The sequence below is a fragment of the Schistocerca piceifrons genome, chromosome 8, assembly GCF_021461385.2.
Source record: "Schistocerca piceifrons isolate TAMUIC-IGC-003096 chromosome 8, iqSchPice1.1, whole genome shotgun sequence".
Taxonomy (NCBI): domain Eukaryota; kingdom Metazoa; phylum Arthropoda; class Insecta; order Orthoptera; family Acrididae; genus Schistocerca; species Schistocerca piceifrons.
The window spans coordinates 107,739,308-107,758,964 of NC_060145.1; positions in this window are offsets into that span (position 1 = coordinate 107,739,308).

Genomic DNA, 19,657 nt, shown 5'->3' on the forward strand with positions numbered 1-19,657 from the left:
AGATTAATTATTCCACAGGGCCTAAGGTCAGCGCAGCTGCCCTTATAAAATTTATCAGGTTGATCTTAACGTTAATTTTGTGGGGACTTAACATTTTTGCACATTTTTATTATCATTGACTTTTATTACTGTGGGAAGCTAACATTTGGCACTATTTGCAATTTTATTCAATTCTTGTCATTTATTATTATTCAGTTTTGTGGGAGGTTACAAATTCATTATTATTGACCTTAAAAAATTTTTGTGGGGAGGTTACACTATTGACAAAAAATAAATCCCCCTACTTCCGTGCACCCAGGATTTTAAAAGCAGCAGGGACACGTAATAAGTGATTGAAAAAGAAATTAACAAAACACAAGGGAGCGTTTCTGGAAGCCGAACATCCGGCGGCGGTACTCCGCGGGAGCCGCCGCCCCATCTTCACGGCATGTGCTCCTTCAGCATCGTGTAGGTAGTGTTCTCAGTTCAATCATCTACGTGTGGATGTATCAAATTCATCTCCTGCCATGAATGATCCAGCTGCGGTGCCGATCGTGGAAGATGCTTCGCAAGAAGTTGGAAACCTATTGCCTGTAAGTAGGGTTCTTTACAAGAGCAAAATGACGATCGTTTAAATAGTTTCATGAGATCTATGATACCATCTCAAACAAGTAATGAATCTTACTTTTCAATTCAATAAACTTTACCAGCAGCCGTACACTTTAAAATATTTTATTTTATTCTGAAAGCAACCAGTTTCGGCAACTCATTTTGTCATCTTCAGGCCCCGTACGCTTTTTTCAAGTCAGCTAACTTATCGTATAGCGCCATAAAATTGGATATCGTGAATTCCAATCGTTGTGCAGCTGATTCGTACGAAATAGTCACAGCCTTTTTCGTCTTAGAGGTACAGCTGACCCAGACACGTTTTCTAATCTTGACTTGTGCAAACCTAGGAGCTTTTGAGGCTGGACGGCCATCGCCGATAAAACTAGAGGTGCAGACCAGCCTAGAGAGACACTGCTCGATAATTAAACACTGACAAGGACACGCCTGCCGCATTCTTTAGGAAGAGTGAAGGATCCGTCTCGTACCTTTTAAATACCATTCCAGCTCTGGAAAACGAACCGAGTGATGCCTGAAAGACGTGTATACTCGTAAATTCGGTCCGTTGATGAAGGCCCAAAGCCCGGAGATGTGGATCCACTAGCCCAGCACGGATATGTTCGCAGAGGCTCCGACGATTAAGGATCGTCTTGCGTGAAATGTCGTGCTTTAAGTCGATACCAGGACAGCGGATTCTATTGCACAGTGCCAGTAATCAAGGCCACCGATTTAAGTAAATTTACACAGCTTCCGGAGCTTCAACAGGCTCTGTGGACATTATGTACTTCACGAAGTGTTAAAATCATGTCATCTGCGTACGCGGTACACGTAAAAACGGTGTCACCGATAGACAATCCCGTAAGGCGGTGTAGCACACCATACAACAATGATTCCAATGCTAAGGTTTACGGTATCGTCGATAAGTGGCATCCTTATCTAACAGAGCGGCGAATCTGCAAGGTGTTCGACAGTCTGTTGTTGATAATTCTTCCGGGTTATATGGCCGTGGTCCATGGAATACTTCTATTCCTAACGTTTCGTCCAATACTACGTTGGCCATCCTCAGTGGTATGGCTGGTCCTGTTGAGTCCTGCCGACTGACGAGTCGCGTGTCGGAGAGCGGCCTAAATACTGAGGAAAGTGGGCGTGGTCTAGCTTGCACATAGTAGTAGAGAGAAAACTAGTCAAAGATAAAATGTAACTATCGATAATAGTCCGTCATAGATAAAAATTACTTATCGATTCTGTAACGCCACTGTCCATATCTCGCTTAATTTCAAGGCCTCTTCCTTTCTATTAAAATTATCTTCATGTTTATATATCTCAATAGCCTCCCTATACAGTCGTGGATAATAGTTCGTGGTAGCACTTAAAACTGTAGTTTCAGAAAACTTAACTACATGGTCACCGGACTAAAGTGCATGTTCCGCAACGGCCGATTTATTTATTTTACCCAGTCGGCAAAGGTAAAGACACCGTGTTCGTCCATTGTTGTGTACCATCCTTGTCCTTTGGCCTTCGAAAAGAATGGGTACTCAAACAAATAAATTAATAGAGTTTTAAGACCTAATTACAGCAGGCCAAAGGACAAGGATGGTACACAACAATGGAAGAACAGGGTGTCTTTACCTTTCATTAGTAAGGTTACAGATCGAATCGGCAAAAAAATTTTGCTGAAACATAAAGTGGAACCGGTATTCAAACCTACCAGAAAAATAGGACAAGTACTTCGTTCTGTTAAAGATAGAAGGCCACCATTATCATCTAGCGGTGTGTATAACATTCCATGTACCTGTGGCAAGGTCTACATTGGTACTATGAAAAGAAGTGTGAATACGAGGGTAAAGGAGCATGAAAGTCTTTTCCGGCTGGGTAAAATAGATAAATCGGCCGTTGCGTAACAGGCACTTCACTCCAGTGACCATGTAGTTAAGTTTTCTGAAACTACAGTTTTAAGTGCTACCACGAACTGTTATCCACGACTGTATAGGGAGGCTATTGAAATTTATAAACATGAAGATAATTTTAACAGAAAAGAAGAGGCCTTGTAATTAAGCGAGATGTGGACAGTGGCGTTACAGAATCGATAAGTGATTTTTATCTATGACGGACTATTATCGATAGTTACATTTTATCTTTGACTAGTTTTCTCTCTGCTGCTATGTGCGAGCTAGACCACGCCCACTTTCTTCAGTATTTAGGCCGCTCTCCGACGCGCTACTCGTCAGTCGGCAGGACTCAACAGGACCAGCCATACCTCTGAGGATGTCCAACGTAGTATTGGACGAAACGTTAGGAATAGAAGTATTCCATGGACCACGGCCATATAACCCGGAAGAATTATCAACGACAGTACCATCCGGTCGTGAAAGCCTTCATTGTATAGTTCGACAGTCTACCGTTGACAAGCACTTTCGATGGTGCGCCAAGTAGGAGACGGGGCACCATCTCAACGAAAGGCCCAGGTAGTGCATATTCTGAAGGACAGCAGTTAAATACATCACAATGACGCCATCAAATGCTTGGCTAAAGTCGACCTCCACCAGCGCTCCCGGTACGCGACGCTCGCCAGCGAGGGCAATCAAGTTCATTTAACAATACAGGGTAGCACAGATATTATTCATTCCACCCATCGATAACTGATCCATTGATAGGGCACGAGACATCGCACGTCTAGGTGCGTGAAGATTTTCGTATCACAGCTCAACAATGTGGCGCGCGAAGATTTTCAAATCACAGCTCAACAATGTAAGTGATCCTCAGCGAGGTTTACGGATCAGGATGATAGTACCGTCCACAAAGGCAGCCGGAAGTTTTTCCTCTGGCGTCATGCGCTCTTGACATAAGTGGTCCAATAGGGTACCAGCAGCCTCCGGAACGTCCTATAAAATTCCGAGGGTAACCCAGTCTTTCTGGGTGTCCCTATCTCTTTGTTACGTCAGCAGTCTTCTGACTGGTGTCATGTGGCCAGCCACGAATTCCTCTCCTGTGCCAACCTCTTCATCTCAGAGTAGTCCTTGCAACCTACGTTCTCAGTTGTTTGCTGTACGTATTCCGGACTCTCTTTTCACGTGCGGCTTTTACGCTCTGCAGCTTCCTCTAGGAGTTATTCCGCTATGCCTTAACAGATGTCCTGTCATGCTCTCCCGTCTTCTTGTCAGTGTTTTCCACATACTCCTTTCCTCGCTGTTTCTCCGGAGAAGCTCCTCATTCCTCACCATATCAGTCCATCTAATTTTCAACATTCTTCCGCAGCAGCACATCTCAAATGCTTCGATTCTCTTCTTTTCGGTTTTCCCACAGTCCTTGTATCACTGCAGTACAATGCTTTGCTCAAATCATACATTCTCAGAAATTTCTTCCTCAAATTAAGACCTACGAGGGTTGTTTTTTTAGTAAGGGCCGTTCGCGCGTATAGTCCCGTAGTTCGCGCGGACGCCGCAACAAGCCACCGCGCCACTTGCCGGCATCCTTCCCGTTCACACTAATGCAAGTTGTAGCTCTGTAGCTGACGTGTACGCATCGCTGTGCTACTTTATAATGTTTACGATTATTGAATCGCCCGCCGCGTGTGAGATACGGTCAGTGATACGTGTTTTGACCGCGAGAAGCTTATCAGCTGCAGAAATTCATCGTCAGTTAACAGAAGTTTATGGCTTGAATGCAATGAGTGAAGGTAAAGTGCGTCAATGGGTTAGAGAGTTTAAAAATAGCCATAAAAACGTCCATGACGAAGAACGCTCGGGCCGGCCCTCTGTGATCACTGATGACTTGGTGGCTGCAGTCGAAACAAAGATTCGTGAGGATAGGAGATTCACAATTTCCACTCTTTCTTTGGAATTTCCACAAGTTTCAAGATCGGTTTTGTACAAAATTGTGTCTGAAAACCTAAACTTTAAGAAACTGTGTTGTCGGTGGGTACCCAGAGTCCTCACAGAGGACCACGAAGGGAAGAGATTTGCCACTTCATTGGACTTTTTGATTCGTTACGAGGAAGAAGGGGATGACATGTTGAGTCAAATTGTCACTGGAGATGAAACATGGGTATCCCATATCACTCCTGAAAGCAAGCGACAATCGTTGGAATGGCGACACACAACCTCACCCGTCAAGGTCAAAGCCAAATAGACGCTGTCAAAGCGCAAGATTATGGCAACTGTGTTCTGGGACTGGCACGGTGTTTTGCTAGTGGACTTTATGCCAAGAGGAACGACAGTCAACTCAGATGCCTACTGTGCAACTCTAAAAAAGCTCTGCAGAGCAATTCAAAACAAAAGGCGCGGCATGCTGACAAAAGGAGTTTTGCTCCTGCACGATAACGCTAGGCCCCACACCTCTCAAAAGACTCGGGATTTGATTGATTCTTTTGGCTAGGTAGTTTTGGACCATGCACCATACATCCCCGACCTTGCTCCTAGCTATTTTCACCTTTTCCGGTACCTGAAACACCATCTTGGCGGTCAGCGCTTCAATGACGACGATGAAGTGAAAGCGGCCGTGAACTCTTGGCTGTCGGAGCAGGCGGTCGAATTCTTTGAAGAGGGAATTAAAAACTTAGTTGTACGGTATGACAAGTGCTTAAATAAACAAGGCAACTATGTAGAAAAATAGGTAAAAGTGTGTAGAATCAGACAATAAAAGTTTTTTTTACAAAAGTATTTGTATCTTTTTTTAAAAATAAAAACGGCCCTCTCTTAAAAAACAACCTTCGTATGTTTGAGACTAGTAGACTTCACTTTGCCAAATATGCCCTTTTTCCCAGTGCTAATCTACTTCTTATGTCCTCCTTGTTCCGTTAGTAGTGGATTATTTTGCTGCATAGTTAGCAGAATTCCTTAACGTCATCTGCTTCGTGATCACCAGTTCTGATGTTAAGTTTCTCGCTGTTCTCATTATTGTTCTCCTCCTTCGATTTACTCTCAATCCATTTTCTGTGCTCGTTAGACTGCCCATTCCATTCAACTCATCATGTAATTCTTCTCCACTTTCACCCGGGATAGCAGTGTCATATGCGAATCTTATCACTGATATCCTTTAACCTTGAATTTTAAATTCACTCTTGAACCTTTCTTTTGTTTCCGTCATTAGTGAACAGTAGGGGCGAAAGACTTCACCCCGGCCTTACACCATTTTAATCCCAGTCTTTCGATCTTGGTCTTCCAGTCTTATTGCTCCCTCGCGTCTCTTGCACATACAGTATATTACCCGTGTTTTCCTATAGCTTATCCCAATTTTTCTCAAAATTTTGAACATCTTTCACTATATGACATTGTCGAACGCTTTCTCCAAATCGACAAACCCTACCAACGTGCCTTGATTTTTTTCAGTCTCGCTTCCATTATCAACCACTACGTTGCAAATGCCTCTCCTAATTTCAAACTGATCGTCATCTAACACTTCCTCAGTTTTCTTCCTGTTACACGCATACGTATTCAAATACAGGCAGGTGAAAACAGGCAGAATACGGCGCTGCGGTCGGCAACGTCTATATGAGAGAACAAGTGTCTGTCGTACTTCTTAGATCAATTACTGCTGCTACAATTGCACTTTATCAAGATTTAAGTGAGTCTGAACGTGGTATTATTGTCGGCGCACGAGCGATGGGACACAGCATATCCGAGGTAGCGATGAAATGGGGATTTTCCCTTACGACTGTTTCATGAGTGTACCGTGAATATCAGGAATCCCGTAAAACATCAAATCTCCGACATCGCTGCGGCCGGAAAAAGATCCTGAAAGAACAGGACTAACGACGACCGAAGAAAATCGTTCAACGCGACAGAAGTGCAGTCCTTCCACAACTTGCTGCAGATTTAAAAGCTGGGCCATCAACAAGAGTCAGCGTGCGAACCATTCAATGAAACATCATTGATATGCGCTTTAGGAGCCAAAGGCCCATTGGTGTACCCTTGATGACTGCACGACACAAAGCTTTACGCCTCCCCTGGGCATGTTAACACTGACATTGGACTGTTGATGACTGGGAACATGTTGCCTGGTCGGACGAGTCTCATTTCAAATTGTATCGAGCGGATGGACATGTACGGGTAAGGAGGCAACATCATGGATCCGTGGGCTCTCCATGTTAGTAGGGGACTGTTCAAGGTGGTGGAGACTCTGTAATGGTGTGGGGCGTGTGCAGATGAAGTGATATTGGACCACTGATACATCTAGACACGACTCTGACAGGTGACATCTACGTAAGCATCCTGTCTGATCACCTGCATCCATTCATGTCTGTTGTGCATGCCGACGGACTTGGGCACTTCCAGCAGGACAATGCGACACACGTCCAGAATTGTTACAGAGTGGCTGCAGGAACACACTTCTGACTTTAAACATTTCCGCTGGCCACCAATCTCCCCAGATATGAACATTATTGAGCACATCTGGGATGCCTTGCAACGTGCTGTTCAGAAGAGATCTCCACCCCTTCGTACTCTTAGGCATTTTTTGATAGACCTGCAGGATTCATGGTGTCAATTCCCTCCAGCACTACTTCAGACATTAGTCGAGTCCATGCCACGTCGTATTGCGGCACTTCGGCGTGCACGCAGGGGCCGTACACGGTAGTGGGCAGGTGTACCAGTTTCTTTGGCTCTTTAGTGTATTTTTCTCAGCAACTTGAATGTGTGAGCTTTTAAGCTGATTCTGCGATAATTCTCGTGAACGTCGACTCGAGATTGGGTGGGTGATCTATATCCGAATGCGAGATGGTATACCGTCAGTATCATACATTCTGTACACCAACGTGAATATTCCTTTTGTTGCCACTTCACCCAATTATTTTAGAAGTTCTGATAAAATGTCATCTATCCCTGCTGCCTTGTTCAATCTTGAGTCTTCGAAAGCTCTTTTAAATTCTGACTCTAATACTGAATCCATTATCTCTTCTACATCGACTCCTGTTTCTTATTCTGTCACACATCAGACACATCTGCCCCCTCACAGTGGCCTTCAACGCATTCTTTCCACCTGTGTTGTGTATTTAGCAGTGAATCCCCATTGCGCTTTAGTGTTACTACACCTACTTGAAATTTCACCGAGGGCTATTTTGACTTTTCTGTATGCTGAGTGAGTGCTTCCGCAATCATATCTTTTTCGATTTTTTCACATTTTTCGTGCAGCCATTTGGCCTTGCCTTCCCTGCACTTCCTATTTATTTCATTCCTAAGTGACTTGTATTTTTGTGTTCCTTAATATCCCCGAACATTTTTGTACTTTCTTCTTCCATCGATCAACTAAAATATTTCTTCTCTTACTCATTATTTCTGAGCAGTTACTTTCCTTGTGACGTGTTTCTTTTCCAGAGTCAGTGACTGGCCTTATTAGAGATATATATTGCTCTTCAACTGAACAGGCTACTGAGCTGGTCCTTATCAAAGTATCTATAACCTCAGAGAGTTTCAAGCGTATCTCTTTATTCCTTACTGCTTGCGTGTCCCATTTCTTTGCGCAGTGATTCCTGCTCATTAGTCACTTTCATCGACCTTACTTCTACGGCGCTGCAGTCATGGACTGTTCGGCTGGTCCCGGCGGAGGTTCGAGTCCTCCCTCGGGCATGAGTGTGTGTGTTTGCCCTTAGGATAATTTAGGTTAAGTAGTTTGTAAGCTTGGGACTGATGACCTTAGCAGTTAACCCCCTTAAGAATTCATATATTCACATTACTTCTACGGATCTCGTTCCCTCTACTGCCAACAACAGCCACAATTGCCGGAAAAAGCCTGAAGATGGTCTGAGAAGGGCCGAAAAGGGTTGCTAACGAATAAAAATCTGAAAAGGCGATCGATGCTGTTTTTATGTGATTTTTATGATTTTTTACCGATCACTGTGCTCCAATTACAGAATACTTTCTAAAATTTTGACGTTGTGGTGCTTGGTCCGTCTACGCACTAAACGTTAGAGTTAGGCACAGACAGCTGATCGGCACTGCTGATACCCCAGATCCCTTTAAAGACTCAGTGCAGATGGCGGATGCAGCCCAGTCTCAAACCTGTGGCTACAGCTGGCAGAGCCCAGTTGTCTCGCTCTCCAGAGTTGCTCTGGTGTCGTGCTGGTACTGCTGGCTTCCGGCGATGACAGGTGATCCCTGCCTTAAAATCCAGGCTTATTTATATGCCTCCAGTAGCCATTTGTTTCGCTAAAACTTGGCGCCTAATCACGTAGCCGAAACAAGAAACACCCCCTGATGTGGTGACACAGCGTCACTTGCTACTAAGTCTGTTGATACTTTTAAAAACATCGGGAATCCGGCAGATCAATATTTGAAAAAAATCACCATCCACTTTCGCTGCATAGAAATAATGTATTGATATATTGGCGGAAAAATTATCGACATACCTGTCTATAAAAATATCGGCTGCACATTCTAAATATTCTGCTGGTTGTGGTGCTGTATAGTTTAATTTTGAGTTATTATTAGACACTCTGTAAATCAACAAGCTAGCAGCGTCCCTATATCTCTCAGAGCAAGAAATGAAAATAAAGCTATACATCCTTTGCAATAACCACATTGCAAACAATGGTAATCGCATGCAAGTGGCACAATTAAAGGTGTCTGATGGGTCCATCGTTCTGTTTCGTCACATATTGGTCTTGTCTGGAACACTTCATGTCGACTTCCTTGTTTTTTTTTTCTTTTCTTTTTTTTCTTTTCTTTTCATTTCTGCCAATGCCATTGACCTAGCAGTTGTAGTGTCAAAACTACATGGTGAAGCTAAACGTTGCAGTTTCTGTTGGTAGCGCCGAGTCAGCATTTCCCCTCTAACGTCAGTAGTGGAACAACAAGGATGTCGCCCCACTCCCCATTGTTAACAAATTTATTCATGATGGCAGAGGTAGATGTGGCAATGTTGCAATGACGTCATGGTGGGAAGTTCAAATTTCGGCATGAATATATGGCAATTGGGATACCTCCACTAACATAACCACTTCCCCTTCCCCCTCCCCTAACCCAGAAAATGGCGGGAAGTTCAAATTTTAGCAGAAAATAGGACACTTGAACTACCTCCACTAACGTAAGTTATCTGACCGCCACCTCTTCCTAGGAATTGGTGGGAAAGGACTCAGCCTATGCTGTGCAACTGGATAGGATGGACATAAGTCTTTATTTTGCAGGCAGTCTTTACTTAAACAATTTGAGGCAGTAGCCTCATGCAGTGTGTTGACCATGAGGTCTGGAGTCCAACTGATCTGCGGCACAGTACCGCCACCAGAGGATGCTATCATCCCTTCTGTTATGTAATCCAAGATGGCGGTCTGTGGGGAAAATGGCAGGAAATGGACTCAGCCTGTTCTGGGCTGCTGGATAGGAAGGAGTGTACTTTATTTATCTTAGAACACTTTATCTAGGGATGGATTTCACATAGTTTATTTATTATGCTGTCACAAAACACTTGCTCTGACGTGCTTGGGGGCACAATACACACCCACAAACCTGAAAACTACTCATAAGTCACCAAAATAATGCAGTACACTGATGTGCAGACACGAAAACAACTAATAAACTGTCAAAATAATTCATGTAAAACGCTCTACAGACACGCTCACTAATTCTAAACTGCCCAAATAATGCATATTCAGTTTCAGTAATCAGGTTATTTAAGAAGGGTGGGTGATTAGCCCACCGCTTCTCACTGCCTTGCTAGGGCTGCCACCTTATTGCCCAGGCACTAACAATTTGTCAGATGTTTAGCTTATGGGCTTGGTATTTCCTCCACACCCCTATATGTGGTTTAACTGCCAGCATCGATTAAGTGGGGGAAAACGGGAAGGAAAAGAAAAAGGATGGGCTAGGGATAGGAAAAGGACAGGTTTTCAATAGGTCTGGCTCCTCCCCTTTGGCCTCTCTGGCATATGTGACCCTGCTGGTAGGTACGCTACTGCCGGCATGCTACGTTAAAGCGGTGTCCCCTTAGTCCATAGCATAGCCTAGAGACCTGTTCGAAGAATAATGCAACAGACACGACCACTACGTGTGAAACTGTCAAAATAATGCATATGTAACAATCTGCCAACCCATTACAGCCAGCAGTTGAAAGTAGTGTCTGTTTTCGGGTATACAGTTAGAATTATTTGAGTGTAATACTGACATCACGTGTTTTTGTAAATAAGAGCCAAGTCACCCTCTGGATGCGTATGTCTTTACTGTTTTTGGTGCAATGCCACTCTACCTGCAGTCCAGCAAAGACCTAATTGCCGAGTAACTCACCCTCGCAGATGTAGCTAAAAGGTTCTCGATGGCATACTGACATCACAAGTTATGCTACAGAAATCTGTTCCAACGCTTCCAAGAATAGCACAGGGTGCATTGTTCCTAGCAATCCTAATCGTACATGGGAACTGTGTCTAGCCGTGCATGTGTTTACCTGTCCAGTGTGGCTGACGCACAACCAGGAAATGTTCGTGTAACAACTCACCATTGCAGGCGCATCTTAAAGGTGCTCAATTTTACACTGATGTCACATGACTATGTAAATAAGAGCCAAGTCGACCTCTTGGAAATTATAAAGTGTTGCAGAAATAGTTAACAGTCGCTTTTGTAGGAACTTTCGTGAAGTCTCAGTTTGTCTGCATGGAAATTCTTGTTTATGAAAATAGCCCAGAATAACACCGAATGCATTCCTCCTGATGGTCCTAATGTGGCACCTCATCCATCACTTGTTTCCCTTCCTGGAAATTGTTATGTCCTGCTTTCAATGAACATCTTCAAAACGCAAACGTTTTCGTCGCTATATAGAGCCTCCTATGTCCTGGCACAAAGGATGTCTTGTGAATGAATGGAGCATTATGGTCGGCTCTTAATGAATTTGCTGGCCAAATTGCTGATGCTGCTGGTGTGGATGTATTGTCCTCGTTTTTCTTTCTGCAGACGAGACTTTCAGTGGCAAAACTATCTTGTACAGATCGCCATATTGCACTGACAGTTAAACCCTGCAAAAATGGCTTAAAGCTCGTCAAATACGGGAAGACTCTTACTCAATTACAGTGCTGTCCCCCTGAGGACGGAATCTTGAATATTAGGGCGTGAAACCGATCTGCAAGCCAACAATATATCACAATGTACCATGTCGATGTAGTAAACATACAATTCGTATCCTAGTATCCTGCGCCATACAGAATCGCCCCTTTAGCATCATTCATGTGGCTATCAACCACGAGACATTTTTACATATACCACGAAGACAGCATAAGCACATGCAGCGTAGGTATACTCCTAGCAGCATGAGAGTTAACGAGCATTGCGCTCTCATTTAAATATATGACCGAAACAGTCAGCCTACAGGAATCGTGGAACGAACCCTGCCATCCAGGACCGTGTGCCACAAAGGGCGCAGATTCACCATGAGATGGGGAAACTCACAGGCGTCTATTGTCTATTGATGCCTAATCACTGTAGTGTGTGAGTGAGACAATTGAGGACCTAAGTCACAGGGAAACCCAGTAGAAGCCGCTCGTGGCCAAGAAGCCGTAGCAGTATTAAATATGATAGGCTTAAGATCAGCCGTAGTGTGAAACATTTATGAAAATTATTTAATTCTGTAGTAATGTAGGGAATCAAGCCACAGTAATTTTAATCTGCCATCCTCCATAAATTTTCATGGTGATCCCAATAAAACTTGAAAGTGATCATATCTAAAATAGTTTAGGATTTACTGTTAAAGTGAAATTAACAAGTTTTTTGACAAAGACTTGAATGCTAAAATCTTAACGCTTTGATCGATTTTAACGATCGAACTTTCATATAGAAGCTCGCCGTTAAAATGACAAACATTGTAAATATCAAATCTGTAACTTTATTTGTTTAAAAGATATAATTAATTCAAGTTATCAGTATTTTCAGTTAAGAATCTGATCATCATTTCCTTCTCACAAAACACATTGGACGATGACAACATGGCATCTTATTGAATCATTAGGTAATAGAATATTTCTTGCAACGTTTAGCGCATAATAGTTACTTTTATTCGATATTTATTTGTCAGAAAACACATTAGTGCAAGGCTACTGGCCTTGACATTCAAAGTTAAGAAGGAAATTGCATTGGTTTCATGTAAAATAAATTACGTTTATTATGTACTGGATATTATTGTTACTTCATTTAGAACGTGAAAGTGGTCAAGCTTTGATTATTTAAATATGTTAAAATGTAAAGGAATCTAGAATAAGCTGTAACCAATCAGATGGACGGCTTCAGGAAGGGAAACTGCGCTAGTCAGTTGAGCGAAGATGTTCGGCGCACGGGAAACGCTGTCGGAGACAGAAAGCGGACAGTTCGGCTGGAGACACCAAAGGGTACAGTTCGGATTGAGACGCGAAAGCGGACAGTCGGTCTTTAGGCAGGTACGTAGTGAAACGACTTTTAAAATTTCGCGTTGTGTGGTATCGCGGGACTTAGTCTCTGAGCGGTGAGCAGCCGCGCGCCTGGTGCGAACACTTTTCGTGTAAGTGACGAGGTGGAGTATCCGACTTGTGTTTCGCGATGAGATTGTGAACAATCGAGCTGTGTCAAATGGATATGCGCTCGAGTGTAACAGTAACTCTAAATACGACCACTTTCACTATTAGTTTGCTTTCTGAATAACATTATTCTAACTAAATCGCAACTCAGTGGCCTACATCATTTATGGGTCGCTAATTTAGTTCCTGGTATTATTATTATTGTTATTGTATGTTATATTAACTTTGTTTTTCGCAAACTTGCCGTCATCCAAACAATTTAACCAAAGGGTGACAAGTGTCTAATTTAGAGAGTGTAATGCGACAAGTGCGGTTCAACCCCCCTAGACGAGTTTGAGCAAAGACATTTCGACGAAGAGGAACTGCATGTGAGCCCGAACATCTTTGGAACGTTAGCTCACAAGCACTAGATATTTTCCCGCAAGGTTGGGCGGTCATCCACTGCAGTCGACGGTCACATGTCATCCACTCCTGACGAATGAACAGAGCTCCCTCAGTAGACCGAAGTCACTCTCTGAAGTATTGTACAAAGATGGGCTCGTTCCGCCTTGTCACAAAGGCGTTACTGTTTCTGACCAAGACCTGCATGCTTGCTTTCTACAGCCATCTCTAGACTCTGGGAAACATACGTAATTTCAGATGGTTTGTCAGAATATCGTACCACTTATTCGATACTTCTCGATAGCAAGCACACAGCAATATTGCTTGCATAGCAGTAGTATTGCTCTCCCTGTATAATTCCTTGGATATATAATAGAAATTACTTCTCTAGAAACCAGAAAACTTAGCGAGGTGTAGCATGCTGTAAACCACTGAGTAACTAGAAACTTATCTCATCTGCGAACACCTCCATGCGAGAACTCGAAAAAGACTAGAGGAAACTGATATTTCCACTAGTGAATACCGATGCCGGGGATGCAATAGATTCCAAATCACTATTATAATTTGCAAAGTCAGCTAAGGTGTTTATCATGTCTAGAGAACCAGCAAACGAGTCTTCCACCAGTCTTTCATCTGATAGATGCACACTCCACAATCGATGTCCCCTCAACTAAATGAAGGCGCGAAATGTGTAGAAGTAGTCAACCAGACAATTCACATTGGAGCCAATAATGGTCCAGCGTAAACACACGTCCATATTGAATCGTCTCAAATTTCCACTCGATGACGAAAGCTATCAAACACATACTAAGTCCGCTATTCGGCTGTCTAGAGGACGCCATGGTTAAGTCAGCTGCATTCCTGCATCCCAACAGGCCTCTCCATTCGGACAGCTCCTACCGTTAGCCAGAAACGTGAACCATTCCCGCCACAGGACACCGGCACAAACAGAATCATCCTAGGAAACCGGCCACATATATATATATTTTATCACTGTACTTACAGTTAAATATTACGATCGCGGTCTCAACTGGACCACATTCGACAATGAACGAAGTATCGGAAATACACCCTGCTCTGTAAATAGAAATATCTGTACCATTCTTATGACTTGACATACTTTCCCCTTTTCCTATCACAGTATTCCACATCAAATCCATAACTTCCTTACGACTGTACATAGTCAGTCCCTTTGTACATGTCGGAACACACACACATACTTTATAATCCTGATGCTCAAGGCGAACCTATCACAAATCCCCTACCACTAACTATAACACTTTGTCAATAACTGATTGCTGGCGATACATAATAATACTGACCGAAAATCAGCGATGGCTTGACATGTCTCATATGTTTCTCTTGTGGGCAAAACAATGCTGAGAGAGAATCAGCGATGGGTGGAAATGTCTCATAAGTTTTTTCTGGGAGTGCCACCACTGTGTCTTAGAAACGTAATCGTCTTACAAAACGCTATACGTTAAAAAAACACGACTGCAACGACCATATTACTGTCACAAGCAGTCTTGGTTCTACAGGTGCAGACAAGTATCCATGTTAAAAAGCTATACTGGTTTTATAAATCGTGGTATGTCGTTACCTCTGAATGAAGTGGTTTTCCCAGACAAATACTGTGGCACTGAACATAGACGGTGATCGCCAGAGTGTATATTATCAGACCAACAGTGCAATCTCGTAATAAAATTACCGAATTTAGAAAGTGATTCAGTTAAGGAACGTGGTATGAAACTGGTATTTGCAACTTCCTCATGCCGCCACTAGATATTTCTCCCGTATTTGTAATGCATTCTGTCTCGATGCCATGTCAGAGGCTCTGCGATATATCCACTGGGTTATAAGCAAAGTCTGATTGAGAAGGATCACAAACAGTAGATGGTGTGCTGATTGAGGTCTTAAGAAATTGCACAATGTTTACAGATCTCTAGTGTTACGCCATCTGCTAGGAATTCTGTCTGGGAGTTGTAATCAAGTCTTTCCATTCAACCACATACCTGCGTTGGATCCTATCGAGAAGTCCTTTAATAATTACAGCCAGTAGTGAATCATATTTCTGGCACTCTCATAACTCGAAAGGAGTCACTTTTCTCCAACCTATCTGCTACAGTAAACTTCCAATGCGTTTTAGGTAGTCCCTATGCATGTTGCAACTGCCCCTTAGACTCTGCGCTACCATCCCTGCAGCTTTGCGCATGTGATCGTTCCAATTTAAGTCGGAACAGAGTAGAAGTCGGAGAAAGCTATATCTACCACCTTCGGCAACCTGTCTAGAAACAGGCTAAGCTGAGTTAGTGCGACAGGACTGTGTTTTGACCATTCGATGGAAACAGGAACATGTTGTCATAGCTCAGCCAACTGTGCACGATGTGTAAGGTCAGCGCCAAACAAAGCCCAATCCTGCAACATGAAGTAGCGTAAAAGACAGTACAGAAACTCGGAGAAGGACGAGGATTTTACTACTGCATGTGGTGCTTCTCCGAACTACAAACAGATACTGCAGTCCGAAGCAGATTCACGTCCGTCAGGGCCCATTCACCTCTATCACTCCAACATGCTATCATCGTTATTCTGTACCATCCAACATAAAAATTACGAACTATGAAAGTTCCACTAACTTCATCCGATAGATAATTCGAAAAGATTCATACCGCATCTCTCTTTTCCCATGTGTCTAAAGCAAATACCGCTTTACTGGCAGCACCGAGCACATGTGACGATCATATTAAATATACAGGTATTTATCAACAGTACATACAAGTTTAAAGTTTCATCACCTGTTCTGTAGGAGGATGACCATATATCACAGACTATACTGTAAGTGGCAAGAGATGCTCCCTGTGACCCAGTGTCGTTGTTTGTGAGGATTATAAAGTATATGTGTGTGTTCTGACATGTGCAAAGGGACTATATCCAGGAAGGTATGCATTTGATGTGGAATACTGCGATAGCAAAGGGAATAGTATGTCAAGTCATAAGATTGGTACAGACAGTTCTATTTCCAGAGCCACAGCTGTCAGCAGGATATATTTCCGATACTTCGCTCATTGTCGAATGTCGTTCAATTGAGACCACGATCGTAATATTTAACTGTAAGTATAGTGATAAAATATACATGTGTCCGGTTTCCTAGGATGATTCTATCTGCGCCAGTGGGCTGTGGCAGGAATGATTCACGTTTCCGGCTTTCGTAGGAGCTGTTTGAATGGAGAGGCCTGTTGGAATGCAGGAAGATAGCTGACTTAACCATGGCGTCCTTTAGACGGCTGAATAGCGGACTAATACTTAGTATGTGTTGGATAGCTTTCATCATCGCGTGAAAATTTAAGAAGATTCAATATGGACGCGTGTTTACGCTGGACCATTATTTGTTCCCATGTGAATTGTCTGGTTGACTGCTCCTACACATTTCGCGCCTTTATTTAGTTGAGGAGGCATCGATTGTGGTGTGTGCATCTAGAAGGTGAAAGACAGGTGGATGACACATTTGATGGTTCTCTAGACGTGAGAAACACCTTAGTTGAGTTTCTAAATTATAAGAATGATTTCAAATTGTTACATTCTCGACATCGGTATTCGCAACTGCAAATATCAGTTTCCCCTATTTTTATTTTTTTTTCGAATTCTCCCGTAAAGGTCTTTGCAGTTGGAATAGGTTCCTAGTTACTCAGTGGTTTACAGAACGCTACACCTCGCTAAGGTTTTGGGTTTCTAGAGAAATAATTTCCAGTCAATATCTTAGGAATTATACTGTGCGAGTGATACTACTGCTATGCAAGTAATATTGCTGTGAGCTTGATATCGAGAAGTATCGCGTAAATGGTATGATATTCTGACAAACCATGTGAAATTATATATGTTCTTTTAATCCCAGAGTCTGAAGGTGGGTGTAGAAAGCAAGCAAGCATGCAGATTGGGGCCAGGAACAACTTTCTGCCGAGGGGAAACGAGCCCGTCTTTGTACAACACTTCGGAAAGTGCCTTGGGTCTGCTTAGGGGGCTCTGGTCATACGTCAGGGGCGAATGACTTATAACTGATGGCTGTGGTGGATGACCGCCCGACGTTGCGAGAAAATATCTAGTGCTGTGAGGAGTATACCTACAGTGCATGTGCTTATGCTGTCTGTCTTTGCAGTATATGTACAAGTGTTTGGCGGTCGATAGCAATATGAATGATGCAAAAGGGGCGATTTTTTATGTTTACTACATCGACATGGTAGACTGTAATATATTGTTGGGTTGGAGATCGGTTTCCACTCTAATATTAAAAATTCCGTCCTCTGCGGAAGAGCAGTTTAATTGAGTGAGAATCTTATTGTATTTGACGATCTGTAGGCTACTAGTCATGGGCGACTGGAACGCAGTTGTAGGGGAAGGAGTAGAAGAAAAGGTTACAGGAGAATATGGGCTTGGGACAAGGAATGAAAGAGGAGAAAGACTAATCGAGTTCTGTAACAAGTTTCAGCTAGTAATAGCGAATACCCTGTTCAAGAATCGCAAGAGGAGGAGGTATACTTGGAAAAGGCCGGGAGATACGGGAAGATTTCAATTAGATCACATCATGGTCAGACAGAGATTCCGAAATCAGATACTGGATTGTAAGGCGTACCCAGGAGCAGATATAGTTTCAGATCACAATATAGTAGTGATGAAGGGTAGGCTGAAGTTCAAGACATTAGTCAGGAAGAATCAGTACGCAAAGAAGTGCGATACGGAAGTACTAAGGAATGACGAGATACATTTGAAGTTCTGTAACGCTTTAGATACAGCAATAAGGAATAGCGCAGTAGGCAGTACAGTTGAAGACGAATGGACATCTCTAAAAAGGGCCATCACAGAACTTGGGAAGGAAAACATAGGTACAAAGAAGGTAGCTACGAAGAAACCATGGGTAACAGGAGAAATACTTCAGTTGATTGATGAAAGGAGGAAGTACAAACATGTTCCGGGAAAATCAGGAATACAGAAATACAAGTCGCTGAGGAATGAAATAAATAGGAAGTGCGAGGAAGCTAAGACGAAATGGCTGCAGGAAAAATATGAAGACGTCGAAAAAGATATGATTGTCAGAAGGACAGACTCAGCATACAGGAAAGTCAAAACAACCTTTGGTGACATTAAAAGCAACGGTGGTAACATTAAGAGTGCAACGGGAATTCCACTGTTAAATGCAAAGGAGAGAGCACATAGGTGGAAAGAATACATTGAAAGCCTCTATGAGGGTGAAGATTTGTCTGATGTGATAGAAGAAGAAACAGGAGTCGATTTAGAAGAGATAGGGGATCCAGTATTAGAATCGGAATTTAAAAGAGCTTTGGAGGACTTACGGTCAAATAAGGCAGAAGGGATAGATAACATTCCATCAGAATTTCTAAAATCATTGGGGGAAGTGGCAACAAAACGACTATTCACGTTGGTGTGTAGAATATATGAGTCTGGCGATATACCATCTGACTTTCGGAAAAGCATCATCCACACAATTCCGAAGACGGCAAGAGCTGACAAGTGCGAGAATTATCGCACACTCAGCTTAACAGCTCATGCATCGAAGCTGCTTACAAGAATAATATACAGAAGAATGGAAAAGAAAATTGAGAATGCGCTAGGTGACGATCAGTTTGGCTTTAGAGACGGGTCATATACAATATGTACAACAACCAAGAGGGAATAATAAGAGTGGACGATCAAGAACGAAGTGCTCGTATTAAGAAGGGTGTAAGACAAGGCTGTAGCCTTTCGCCCCTACTCTTCAATCTGTACATCGAGGAAGCAATGATGGAAATAAAAGAAAGGTTCAGGAGTGGAATTAAAATACAAGGTGAAATGATATCAATGATACGATTCGCAGATGACATTGCTATCCTGAGTGAAAGTGAAGAAGAATTAAATGATCTGCTGAACGGAATGAACAGTCTAATGAGTACACAGTATGGTTTGAGAGTAAATCGGAGAAAGACGAAGGTAATGAGAAGTAGTAGAAATGAGAACAGCGAGAAACTTAACATCAGGATTGATGGTCACGAAGTCAATGAAGTTAAGGAATTCTGCTACCTAGGCAGTAAAATAACCAATGACGGACGGAGCAAAGAGGACATCAAAAGCAGACTTGCTATGGCAAAAAAGGCATTTCTGGCCAAGAGAAGTCTACTAATATCAAATACCGGCCTTAATTTGAGGAAGAAATTTCTGAGGATGTACGTCTGGAGTACAGCATTG